The following is a 12222-nucleotide window of genomic DNA, read 5'->3' as shown; positions in this document are numbered from 1 at the left end:
AGGATTTTTTATGTTGAATTATATTCAGGAATATAACATCTATGTAACACTTTAATCATGTTAGTCATGGGTAGATATGATTAGTGAAGACAGAAAGAATGGTAAATGCTATCTGTTTGATCATGTGCTCACACATACTCACTGTCACCCCTGCAAAACTCAGTGCTCTGATATTTCTTTCTCAACCTTGATCTATTTAATTCTGTCTATTTTATTTTTAGACACTAAAAGTCAAGATTTATCCAAGGGTATATTTTGGATTATAATGAGTAAAATGAATAGTGCATTTTGTACAATCCAGTACCTCTTCCAGACGTTGTCAGTTGTGATCATATCAGTGATAAAATCCAGTAACATTGAAGGAAACATTTAAACAGAGTTCTGCAGATTTATTGGTTATGTTCTGTTAAGGCTCGTCAGTACAGATTTGCCCCAGCAGACAGGGTGCAGTCAATCAAAAATCGGTCACTGTCTGCTGGCGACTCCCACTTGCACACCATTACCGGTTTTCTGTTGAACATAGCTCATTAAATGTCACTTTTCCATACCACTTGTCCCAATAAATAAAGTTGTTGTTGGTGCGTGCTGCTCTCATTCCCCTCTCTCCCTCTCCCCCTCTCTCTCTCTCCCTCTCTCACCACAAAGTGTTAGGAGGTAATTGAAAATGTGATCCATGAAGTCACAAGCGCAATTTAACTCAAAGCCTACCAATGTTAGCGCTTCCACTCGTAACAGGTCAAAGAAGGAAATTAATTTTTAAAAAGGCGACCCATGAAATTGCACTTTGATAGATGAGGTGTAAAAGCAATATTTTAATGCATTTATGACTGGAAACACGGAGTCTCTGTGCAGAAAGATAGAGTGTTATTTGAGTTCATTTGAAGAATGAGAGGGAGTGTTGTATCAGTGAGGCACTTTTTAACTAAAGGAATGTTCTCCTGTCAAAGGACTCTTCAAGAAGTGTTTAAATCATTTCACTCTCACCAATGTGAGTTAATTTCAACACTAACAGGACTCAAATAGCTGATCAACACCTACAATTAAATGATATCAAAGTTTAGGACATAGAGTACCATAGATATCCATTTCATACAACTATTCAGGGAGTTTATATTAAAGAAACATTTCTAGATGACTGTTTACTCTATTCTATAACTCAGCCCATAAATGCAGCAGAATCAGAGTGAAACAGCAAGTATTTACAGTCATGTCTATTAATAAAAAGGACCAGGTACATCAGTAAGTAAGCAGGACATATTTCATAACAATAGTCCTCGTCTCACAGCCTCTAAAGTTTACATCACCTGCCCAGAGAGAGCTCTCCGAGGCAGAGCTCCTATTCTTAGAAACACTTCCCGTACTCAGGGCCTGGCCCTGTACAGTAAACTCACTGCCAATAAGCAGGCCTCTCAAAGGTCCCTCACCAACTGGAGGACCAAGGTGCTGAAGGGGCAGCTGTCTTCGCTTCGGTCTGAGTCCTCTGACCCACTTTACCACCTTTCCTACCTCCCACTAAGTCCTCTCCGCCATCTCCTCTCCTGCTTTCTTGTCAAGATTAATGGTGTGAACCCAAACCTGCTGGCAAACCGGATGTAAGGAAGATGTCTGAGGTAACGGCTGACAGAAGTTTGGAGTGTGGGATATGCGGGTCGTGTCGTTTGGTATGGCCACTTTACGCTCAGATAAATATGGCAGATCCAAAGGGACGGTCCTGGCGGTGAAGACATCTTGTTGCAGGAGGGAGCGAGAAGCTGCAGCTCATATTTCACTCTCTCTGAGCCGCAGAGTCCTCCGTCTTTCACTCTTCCCGTCTCTCTGCTTTGCTGCCTTGAGGGGAAAAGGCAAATTCTCAAGGTCTGAAAGTATGTGAGAAGACTTGGTTGGACAGAAGTTCAAGATGTCATAGGGGAGAAGTTGTGTTTCGACACGAAGCCTTGTTTGTGCTTATCAGCAAACCTGTCAGGAGGCCGTTTGATGTTGTATTTGGGTGATGTCCTCCGGCACTATGTTTGTGTTAGCTTCCATATGGATTAGCTTCATATAACTTGGCCTTGCCTGAGATTATCCATCAATAGAAGATGCAGTGAGACTGGTTTCAAACTCATATTCCAGTATGCTCTGCACAGAAATAAGTTGCTTTTCTGGGATTAGAATTAATGACAAGGTCCAAGAGGAATTCTTCAAGATAATGACTCCAGAGGGAAGAAAAGTTTTCAACGGAGCAGAATGTTTCTCAAATCACCACCATACCTCCACCTGCATAATTGATAGAGTCCTCATGATTAAGCTAATGAGGCTCAGAGCTTAAGCCTTATCCAACAGCCCCTAATTACAAATATGTAATATCCCCCCTCTGCTTCAATTAGCATTAGAACAGAAGGTTAAGAATCATTCAATATTCATGTGGACGGTGAACTTCAAGGTTAAGGAGACTGGTCATTTAACCTCAGCTTTAAAATAAAAGTCATTTTCCTTAATTGTCTTCCATGAGAGCCACTAACCATAGCTGAAGGAGGTTCTTCATCAACCTTTCTCACAGGTAAGAGCGCCATATTAACGCTTAATTACCTCTACCATTTGTGTTCAGGGGATGCTTTATCTGGTTAAAGTCTTTCATGAAAGTCCGACACGATCATACACCTTGAGATGAAGTACTTGGTTTGGTTACAGGCTGCTTATATTTCTCCATTGACTACCACTTCAGATGCTTCCTGTGAGAATACCTGAGCCAAACAGATGTGTGACGTAAAGTAGCCGAGCTGTCAGACTCGAGGAGAGATGGTTTCTGATTGACACCCCTTCAGGCAAAAGGCATCATGGGAAGCTCTCTGCAGACTTGTAAGGACCTCTCTCCTATTTGATGATGCTCATATAACAAGGGATCAAATGGCAAGATGTGCATGTGAAAGGATTAGTGTTTTGTGCAACATGCCTTGTATGGATGGTATGTTTCTTACAAGCTCTGTCAGTTGCTTTTGAATGGTCAGGCCACTTAAAACTAGCTGTGCCTCTCTCTGTGTGTCTGTTTTGTTCTTCTCTTTCTGCTTCTTCCTCAGTACAATCTATACCATGAAGTGTTGGACTGATGGAGCTGTTTGTCTTCTTACACCTCTGGTCGATTTCTCTTTCAAGAAGCCTCATAACACGAGCAAAATTAGACAAAACTTCAATTAATACCATGAAATGCTTATTTACTCATTGCTCATGGGCATTACAATGCTACCACGTGTGCCTTAAAGAATATACACCTTAATTACAAGCTGTCCTACTCTTTATTTCAGGAGCTGTGCCTGCGCAGAGAGAAAATATGGCTACTCTTTTGACTGGTGCAACATTTGATTTGTGATCAAAGATTTTACGTTATTTCTAAAAAAAAATTTAAAGAAGGAAAAATATGAAATGATCAAGGTCTAGCTTGTCTGTTTGATGAGTGAGTTATATGTTGTTGTTTTTGTTGTCTTTGTTTGTTTGTTGATCTTGTGTTTCTTTGTTTGTTGTTTTTTTTATTGTTCATTGAATTGTCCCCTGTGTTTTATTGTTTTATTGTGTGATGTTTGTTTGGTGTTCATATGTATAATGTTAAGTGTAAATACGTTAGCTGACAGGTTATCAGCAGGTTTTTTGAATTGAAATGTGGCTCCATGTCTCTCTGGATGTACAGTATTTGTTGCCTCTGTAGCATTTTCTCAATTGTTATCAATAACAGTTTGTCCGATTCTCAACATTCAAAAGCCTGAACATCAAAGTATTACATCATAACACAGCTATATAAGAAAATATATTTACCACCCTGACCATGACATCACAGGGATCAATCAAACAATCAATCTTTATTTATAAAGCACCAAATCCCAACAAATGTTCTCCTCAGACTCTTTCCAAACAGAGCAGGTCTAGACCGTACTCTATGTTCTATTATCAACAAAGACCCAACATCAAGACAGGATCAGATCCAGTCCCATCTTACAGACAGGACTCAGTCTGATCTCATCTTAATCCACCATGAGCAGAGCACTTTGCAGCATTTAGCAAGTTACAGTGGCAAGGACAAACTTCCTTTAACTAGCAGAAACCAACTAAGAGCTGGTCCAAGCCTGATCCAGCTCTAACTATAAGCTTTATCAAAAAGGAAAGTTTGAAGCCTACTCTTAAAAGTAGAGAGGGTGTCTGCCTCCTGGACCCTGACTGGTGGATGATTCCAAAGGAGAGGGGCCTGATAACTGAAGGTTCTACCTCCCATACTACTTTTAGATACTTAAGGTATGATGAACAGGAAGATTGCCACTATGTGAATATAGTGCATTGAGACAGTTGAGAGACAGGGGCATTACTAAGTGCAAACACTCTTTTGGTAGCTTTAAAATGCAACAAAGCATCAAGTAAGAAACTATGTCATGCAGCTGCTGTTTGGTCTGTACCAAGCGGCAACCTCTGGTCTCAAAATATGAAGCCAATGAGGAAGTGTTAAAAACTGCAGTTCATCAAGCGTCCACTTGAAGCTGACTGTTGAAACACCAAAAACCACATTCACACCCATTCAAAGAAGACGATCTTTACAGCAGAAATAAACATGTTTACAGCCTGGTTCAAAAATGGTTCTGTCTGAATAGCTCATTTCTCTATCAGCACACACTGTATGGAGGAATAATTTATTTATAACTTGTTATTTTTGAAGATATTAAACTTAAGAGTTTTGCCCAAATAAGGACATGACTGACTTGATTGACAGGCGGGAACACTGTAGCTGTTAGTGAGGAGGCTCAAACCCCACCACTTTACCTCACACTAGCTTCACAGACGTTAGGCTGAGTTCAACATTTCCAATATGGCACCCGCTGACGATTGGCTTCAAAGCAGCGCTCAGGAACAGATGGGCGACGTCACGGATACTACGTCCATTATTTATACAGTCTATGGTCAGTACATTCAAAACAATGCAAGTAAGAAAAGCAGCAAGGTGGTAATTAACAAGCACAAATAATCAGAGGAGGATATTGGATTCAATGTGTAGTAGATACCCTCTGATGTTTTCTTTACAGACCTAAGGTGATTTACACATTTACTTCTGTAAGACGACGCTGACATGATGAATTCGGCTGATTGCTCACGTTTGCAGAAAAGTCGGGATTTTTTGCCAAAAACACAAAGATGACAAAAATGTTTCAGATTAGTTTAATTGTTATGAATTTGCAGAATCCCAGCATCACAACTCCTTAAACGGATTTATAGAGTTGCATGGAACAGGAGCTTTTACTTTAGTCTTCCTCGTGTCCACCTCCTCCAGAATGTGCCTGACCATTGACTAGGGGTTTGACAGGGGACTGCATTGGCCTCGTGTCAGAAGTGGAGACCGTGGAGCAGGGCCTGGGACTCAGAGACTGGGCTTGGAGCCCATAGCCTGGAGGCTTCAGGCCCAAGACTGCACCCGCTGGCCTGGACCAGCCCAGCACAGCCCAGCACAGCACAGTCAACCAGCCCAGCCCAGCTCTGCTCAGCCCCCCTCCTCCCTGTGGCCTCCCTGCACCTTCACCAGCTGCGCTTTTCTGGCTCCAGCTGCTATATGTGTGTATGCTGCCTGCCCCTTGCATACCCTCTCTTTCCCTTCATTCTCCTGCGTTTCTTTCTGCTTTTCCCTCGTTCTCTTGTTTTCTCCTTCCTGATTTGTCCTCTCACTGTGTGTCTGCTTCATCCTCTCTTTTTTATCCTCTCTGCTTCTCATCCTTGTCTCCCTTGCCAGACACAGGGGTTGTAATAGTGCCCAGCAATTACTGAGTTGGCATGTGCTGCATTGTTTACTCACAGTCCTATTCCTACTGGACTTTATTAAAACACCATCTGCCGTCAGCTCTGGAATGGTAGAAGAGGTGGTGGAGGAGGAAGCAATGGGAGAAAAGCGATGAATTTGGCTGAAGAATGGGAGGAGAATGGCTGGACTCACGTGGAGAGTGCAGGCTGCCACAGTGGTCTCTTGTCGGAGGGACATCAACAGTACATGAGAGCGAGGAAGCTAAATGAGATTTCTGGTGCAGGGTTTGGTAATGGGAACAAACTAAGTGAGAGCGAGTTCCAACAGACAACGGTCCAAGTTTCTGGAGCTAACGTGGTCTTTTGAGGCCTCAGAAGTGCACAATCATCTGAAATACACCAAACAACTTGAACCAGTAACTATTTTTGTCCAATGCAGAGCTAAGATAGAATATGCCCCAAACAAGAAGAAGCCAGCTGACATATATTTCATGTGTCCATCACACAGAGTGACTCAGGTGCTAGATAGCATGAGGGATAATAACAGCATGACCACGTCTGTTATGAACACACACATACCCTCTACTCCCACACACACATGCACGTATAGAGTCGTGCTGGGTAATAATGCTGTAGGCCCGCCCATGTAATGACATTCTGATGGTTATTTCATTAGCTGTAATTTGTTATGGGACATGCCATTTTGGACGAGAGCTTGGATTGATTGGGTAGACATCAAGAGGAGGCGGGCTGGACCCGTTACAAGCTGGATCAATTAGTCAATTACTGCAGCGGCTTGGTGTGAGCACTCCTGGCATGGTGTGAGCGTGTGACTGTGTTCTCAGGTGATAATGTGTGTTTACTCACATGTAATGATGATTGTTTTTTTAATACCAAAAGAACCCCTCTGTTACGCCTCTGATTGGTCCAATTTTCAGGGTGCTTTTATTTTTTCTAGAAGAACATGTTGTACGGTGGTCAACAAGGCTAACAGATCTGCAGTGAGCCAAACGATCTCCATTTGGAGAAATGTGCTCCAAACTCACCAACCAAAGCACGTTTATAAACACAGGGAAAAGTCAGACACAAATGCAAACAAGCAAATGTGCTGCAAATACACAATGATGCAAATGCAAGCATGCACAAGCAGTCAAAACACATGCAAAAGAAAAACACAGCAAATCTGTATGACAGCAGAAGTGATGAGGCTTGTAGGAGGACCGACTGGTGGAAGACTTTCTCCGTGGCAGGAGAGAGAAGAAGACCAAAAACTGCTTTTTTTCTCCCCTAGATAAACTTTATTTTATTTATCTTTATTGTTGAGAAAGTGTCATAGTTTAACAACAGGGAGTCATTTAAATTACAGCTACTGCAACTAACTGAGCTTCAGAGCTAACACACACACTGTATTCAGAGCCTGACAGCTAATCATACCACTAGTATCTTTATACATTTGCAGCTAATAGTTGAAATAATAATAATAATAATAATAATAATAATAATAATAATAATAATAATAATAATAGAAATAATAATAATAATTATAATAATAATAATAATAATAATAATAATAATAATAAAAATAATAATAATTAAAATTATAATAATAGCAATTGTACCAATAATAGTATTATTAATAATAGAAAAAATAAGTATAATAACATCAATAATAATAATAATAATAATAATAATAATAATAATCATAATCATAATCATCATAATAATCATTATAATAATATTCATAATAATATTCATAATATTCATAATCATTATAATAATAATAATAATAATGTATGCCCCAAAAATATTTGATAACATTGTATGATGTGATGACATGAAATAGCTTGAATTAACATAAAAGATTATTTTTAAATATTTTACAACTATAACGTTTTTACATTGTTATTGATATTGTAATTTTTTTAGAATGTATTTCCAGACCAAACTGAGGAAACAGTGAAATCTTTAACGTGTAGCCTTCTCTAAATGAGGCTGTAACAATATGAAGCAATGTCTCGTTATGTTTTGTAATTTATACCAGGCACTGGGGCGATCGTTGTCAGGCCATTAAACTAATCACATGCTGACCGTTTAACAGCCAAAGCTGATCCTTCACGCTGTCCACATAGAGTAATGTCTAGGGGCTTACAGTGGGTGTTTATTTGTGCTCTGGAGATGTCTGTAGGGATCAATGAAGAGGAGGACACCAGTAAAACTTACACATACACACAATCTCCCAGGATGCTCTGTGGTCGGACAGCTGTGCAGAAATCCTTTATTGTAAATGGATGCAATTTCTTTAGCAGTGAAAAAGGTGGAGTCAGTGGGGTTGCAGTGTTGTTTAGGAGGCTGTGCCTTTTTTGACGTGCTATTGTTGGCAAGAGAATCCAACCAGTGGCATGCAAGAGAGACTGATGTAAGAGCAAGGACACCAGAGTCCATCGAGGGCCACAGAACTCTTACAGTCCTGCAAAATCACAAAATACTGCCTGCACAGGTTGTTGCACACATTGACACTTGTTGACAAAACGTCTCCTTTGGTCACATTAGATCCACCTTGTTTCTGTCCTCTGTAACGTTTGTTAGTTTCCTTTAAACTTATCTGTAAAAACAAACACTTTTATAAATGAAGACGTTAATCTAGCCTTAATAAATACGGCTTCATTGTTGAACACAGCCGTAGTAGACTCTGTCCAGCTGAATTACTGATATTTTTCAGTGGACATAGACTTTACACACAGCAAACTAAATAGAGCACGTACATATTTGTGATTTATTTACAGCAGATTATTATATTACTGCAGGGGATTGACCGGAGTCATGTTCTGTTTTTATTGAAATGGATGTATTCAGTTGCAAATGAGATCAAACAGATACCAAAGACGCAAACAGTGCAAACAAAAATCTCATTTGAAGTGTAGACGGCAGATATCACACTCACAGTCATGAGTTATTCATGCATTAGAGATATTGTGGATTGACAGCGCAATTATGTCAGAGGGTATTACGCATCAGCAACCATGTCTTGCCCCCTGGACGGGCACATGCACTGCAGCACAGAGTGAAGACAGGAGGGCGTCGAAGGTGAATCCTTTCTAGCAGGAGAAAAAGCTGCACTGTGAATAAGAAACCGGTCTACAGACGAAACCATGTGAGCCGAGCGATGCAGGAGTCAAATCTGTTTGAATGCTTCTGATAGACACCCACGAAATGTTCCAGATATGGTTTATCTCGACTGTGAAACTTTTGTTTTTTTAATTATTAAAATGCATCATGTCCATTAGTTCAAGATTAGAGAAGTGCAGATTCCTGGTGTGTGTGTTGCGGTTTGTGTGTGTGTGTGGTACCACACAAGCAGACTCTGTGTGGAAGCCCTCAGCTGGTGAGGTGAAGGAGGGCAAAGGTCAGACCAAGGTTCATTATGTCCGGCCATCTTTCAGCCTCCACAGACGCCTGCACCCCGCTGTCAGCAGCTCAGCAGGACTCAAACAGAGCTAATGAAGGACTGGGCTCATTTGGACACTACATCTACACCACAGTTCCTTAGGATCAATAGATGTATTTCACATTCTTCTGCAAAATCTGGTTTCTTTTTGTTCAAATTTATTCTATTCATGGTTCGGAAGATCTTTGTTCTCCATGCAGCGTTCAGTAATGTGTTTCTATAAGGAGTGTCAGTGAGTGTTTTTAAACTACTTTACTGTTCTAGCTGCAAAACAAATCAAAGCCGTGTTTAATTTGATCATACTTTGCAATTAGAGCTCAGAAAAGTGAACTGTTTTTCAAAATAAAATAATTCGCCTGCTCCCTGGTTTGTAGAATGTGCGCCCATGCTAACAGAGGATACACTTAGTGTTCCATTAACCTCAGAGGTGTCGTACTCTGATGTACAGTGGAGCGTACTTATCTTTAATGAGAGTGAAATCACTGTCTCTTAAACCGACACATACTGTTTTATAGGTCACATCAGAGCTGCGTTCAAAGCAAGCATCCACCACAACAACAGGATGGACTGCTCACCACTTCCTCCTCAGGTTTATTTCACTTCCTCTATTAACTCTGTTTTATTTACTGTTAGGTCGTCATGGATATTGTGTATGACGGACGGTAAACAAGCAGGGACATCTGTGTCAACACCTAGTAACAAGAAAAACACTTATATGTATTATCTTTGAATGGAATAACAAATCCAGGAAGTCATTTAGTGTGTTTGTTGATATATTAAGCATTAAAGAGACCGTGAAGCAGCATCATGTGCAATATTAGAGAGATTAAATAAGATTCATGCAACAACTTTTGATTCTCAAGCAGCAACCACGGGTCTAAAAATATGAGTCCAATGCGAAAGTGCTACAAACTGCAGTTCATCGAGGATCCACTTGAGGCTGGCTTTGGAAGTACAGGAAACCACATACACACCAATTCAAAAAAGCTGATCTTTACAGCAGAAATAAACATGTTTACAGTCTGGTTAAAAAGATGAGTGTAGTCTGGATAGGTCATTTCTCGATTGGCACACACTGTACGGGGGGTGAATTTTTTTCTAACGCAGCAATTTCAAAGTTATTTAGATTAGGAGTCTTCCAATGAGAGGCTCAGCTGACTTGATTGACAGGCGGGAACACTGTAGCTGTTGGCTAGGAGGCTCAAAGCCTGCCTCTTTACGTCACCATCGCTCGACAGCAGCAATATGGCCTCAAAACAGTGCTTTAGAAACAGATGGGTGACGTCACGGATACTACGTCCATATTTTATACAGTCTATGGAGATTCTTTCAACTGTAGCCTTTACTGTACTAGATTCCTTTTCATCATTCACTGTAAATGTAAAAGTTTATATGCACCAGGTTCTGTTTTATTACTCCAATCTTTGGCTTCGTAGCGTCACGTCAGCATTTTTCCATCCTTAAGGAAATGGAGGGACGCCAGCCGAGCCTCTGTTTGTTACAGTCATATTTAATGTTGTAAAGTGTGAGACGCAATTTGAGGTGAGAAAGTGTGCTTTAAAATCCAAGGCATTAAAACAAATACAAGAATTCAATTATCACTCGGCTCAGTTCATCAAGCGGTGCGACAGGGAGTTAAAAGTAACAAGGCCGGGGTGTCTAGCGCCGTGTCAGCATGTCTCTATCACCTCGGTGATGGAGGGGCCAGCTGAGGATGGACTGCAATGGCCTGGGACATGTTCCTCCTCCCCGTTGCTGCCTCCTCTCCCCTCCTCTCGTCCCAGCTCGCCTGGCCTCCTACAAGCACCTTTTGTGTGGGCTAAATGGGGCTGGATGCACCCCTTTAACTTTGATTTCCATTTTCCATTGTTCGCCCATTGACGGGGAGGGTGACTCCATCTGTGCCTGCCTTGCGTGGTGCCACCCTTTCAAAAGGCATATGCTCCACATGTAAGAGCCCTAAACTAGCAAAAGAATGGGTGGAAGGAATAATGATATACAAGACGGGCCCCTCACTTCACAGAGAGAGGAGAGATTGAGGAAGAGAGAGAGAAAATAGTCCATTCATCAATTTATTGTATGGCCCTTAAAACTCTACAGCCTTTTTTATGTATATTCAAGAGCGCAGAAGAGCTCACACAAAGGCCCCTTCTGAACTGATGGCGTTTTAAATTGTGGTCAAGCTGCTCCACTCGCCTCCTGAACTGTGATCCAAAAACGTGCATGTGTGTTTTTACACCGAGGCAGACGCAGCTTGCCCCGCCACCGGCCACAATGGACGCCACACAGAACAATTGATAACTGTTAACCGAGGTGGCACGGCGGGTCAGTTTTGACTTGGAAATGTGCAATATGCTGTGAAAACAGCCCCTTGTGTTCGCTCTCCCCCCTTCAGATCTTATCTCCACATGTGATAACACCACTTAAGATCTCATACAGTAACACACATTAAGTCATTTCCCTCTCCAAACAAACTGAGGAGGGAAGTCGGTGAAAAAATGGAAAGTGAAATTTGGTACTAGATTCTTATTAGCCGGTGCTTTTTCTGCTGATTCTTATCTCGGAGCCAGTTTGATTTTTAATTTTTTCTCATGTGAGGATTAGATTGTCTTGAAACCTAATTTAGCAGAAGAAAGAGGCTAAGACAGGGTGGGAGGAGGCTCAGCTCATGGCTTAATTTGCCTTCCATTCACTTACTTATTCATTCATTGCCTCTTTCTCCCTGTCCATCAACCTTATCCTAATCTCTCTCTTTATCCCTCTCATACCACTCTTTCCTTGACACCCATGACGCCCGCTGCCCCCACACTCACCCCAACGCCATGCAGCCCCACCCCTCGCTGCTCCTCCTGTTCAGTTAGAAGGCTCTATCGATTACAAGTCTGTCGTACAAAACGACCTAATGGAGGGTCAGCTTTAATGTGAGGGGCGGGGGGCCCCGTCCTGGTAGGAGCTGGGCCCTGGTTTTCTCCTTCCCTCTCCTCCTCCTGTGTCCCCCCGCTCCCTCCTGCTGGGCTCCACCTTGTCCCTCT

At 41.6% G+C, this 12222-nt stretch overlaps 1 long non-coding RNA gene across 1 annotated transcript; it reads left to right on the top strand.

Annotated features, from left to right (window-relative positions):
• The first annotated feature begins 2429 nt into the window (after positions 1–2429).
• On the top strand, positions 2430–3384 carry LOC117829364. The gene is made up of 3 exons (XR_004634610.1): positions 2430–2539; positions 2705–2838; positions 3282–3384. It is a non-coding gene; the product is annotated as an uncharacterized LOC117829364 (long non-coding RNA).
• Positions 3385–12222: the final 8838 nt, after the last annotated feature.

The sequence above is a fragment of the Notolabrus celidotus genome, chromosome 17 (assembly GCF_009762535.1).
Source record: "Notolabrus celidotus isolate fNotCel1 chromosome 17, fNotCel1.pri, whole genome shotgun sequence".
Classification (NCBI taxonomy): Eukaryota; Metazoa; Chordata; class Actinopteri; order Labriformes; family Labridae; genus Notolabrus; species Notolabrus celidotus.
Note: the sequence above shows the minus strand (reverse complement) of the source record. Positions and strands in the feature narration are given on the sequence as shown.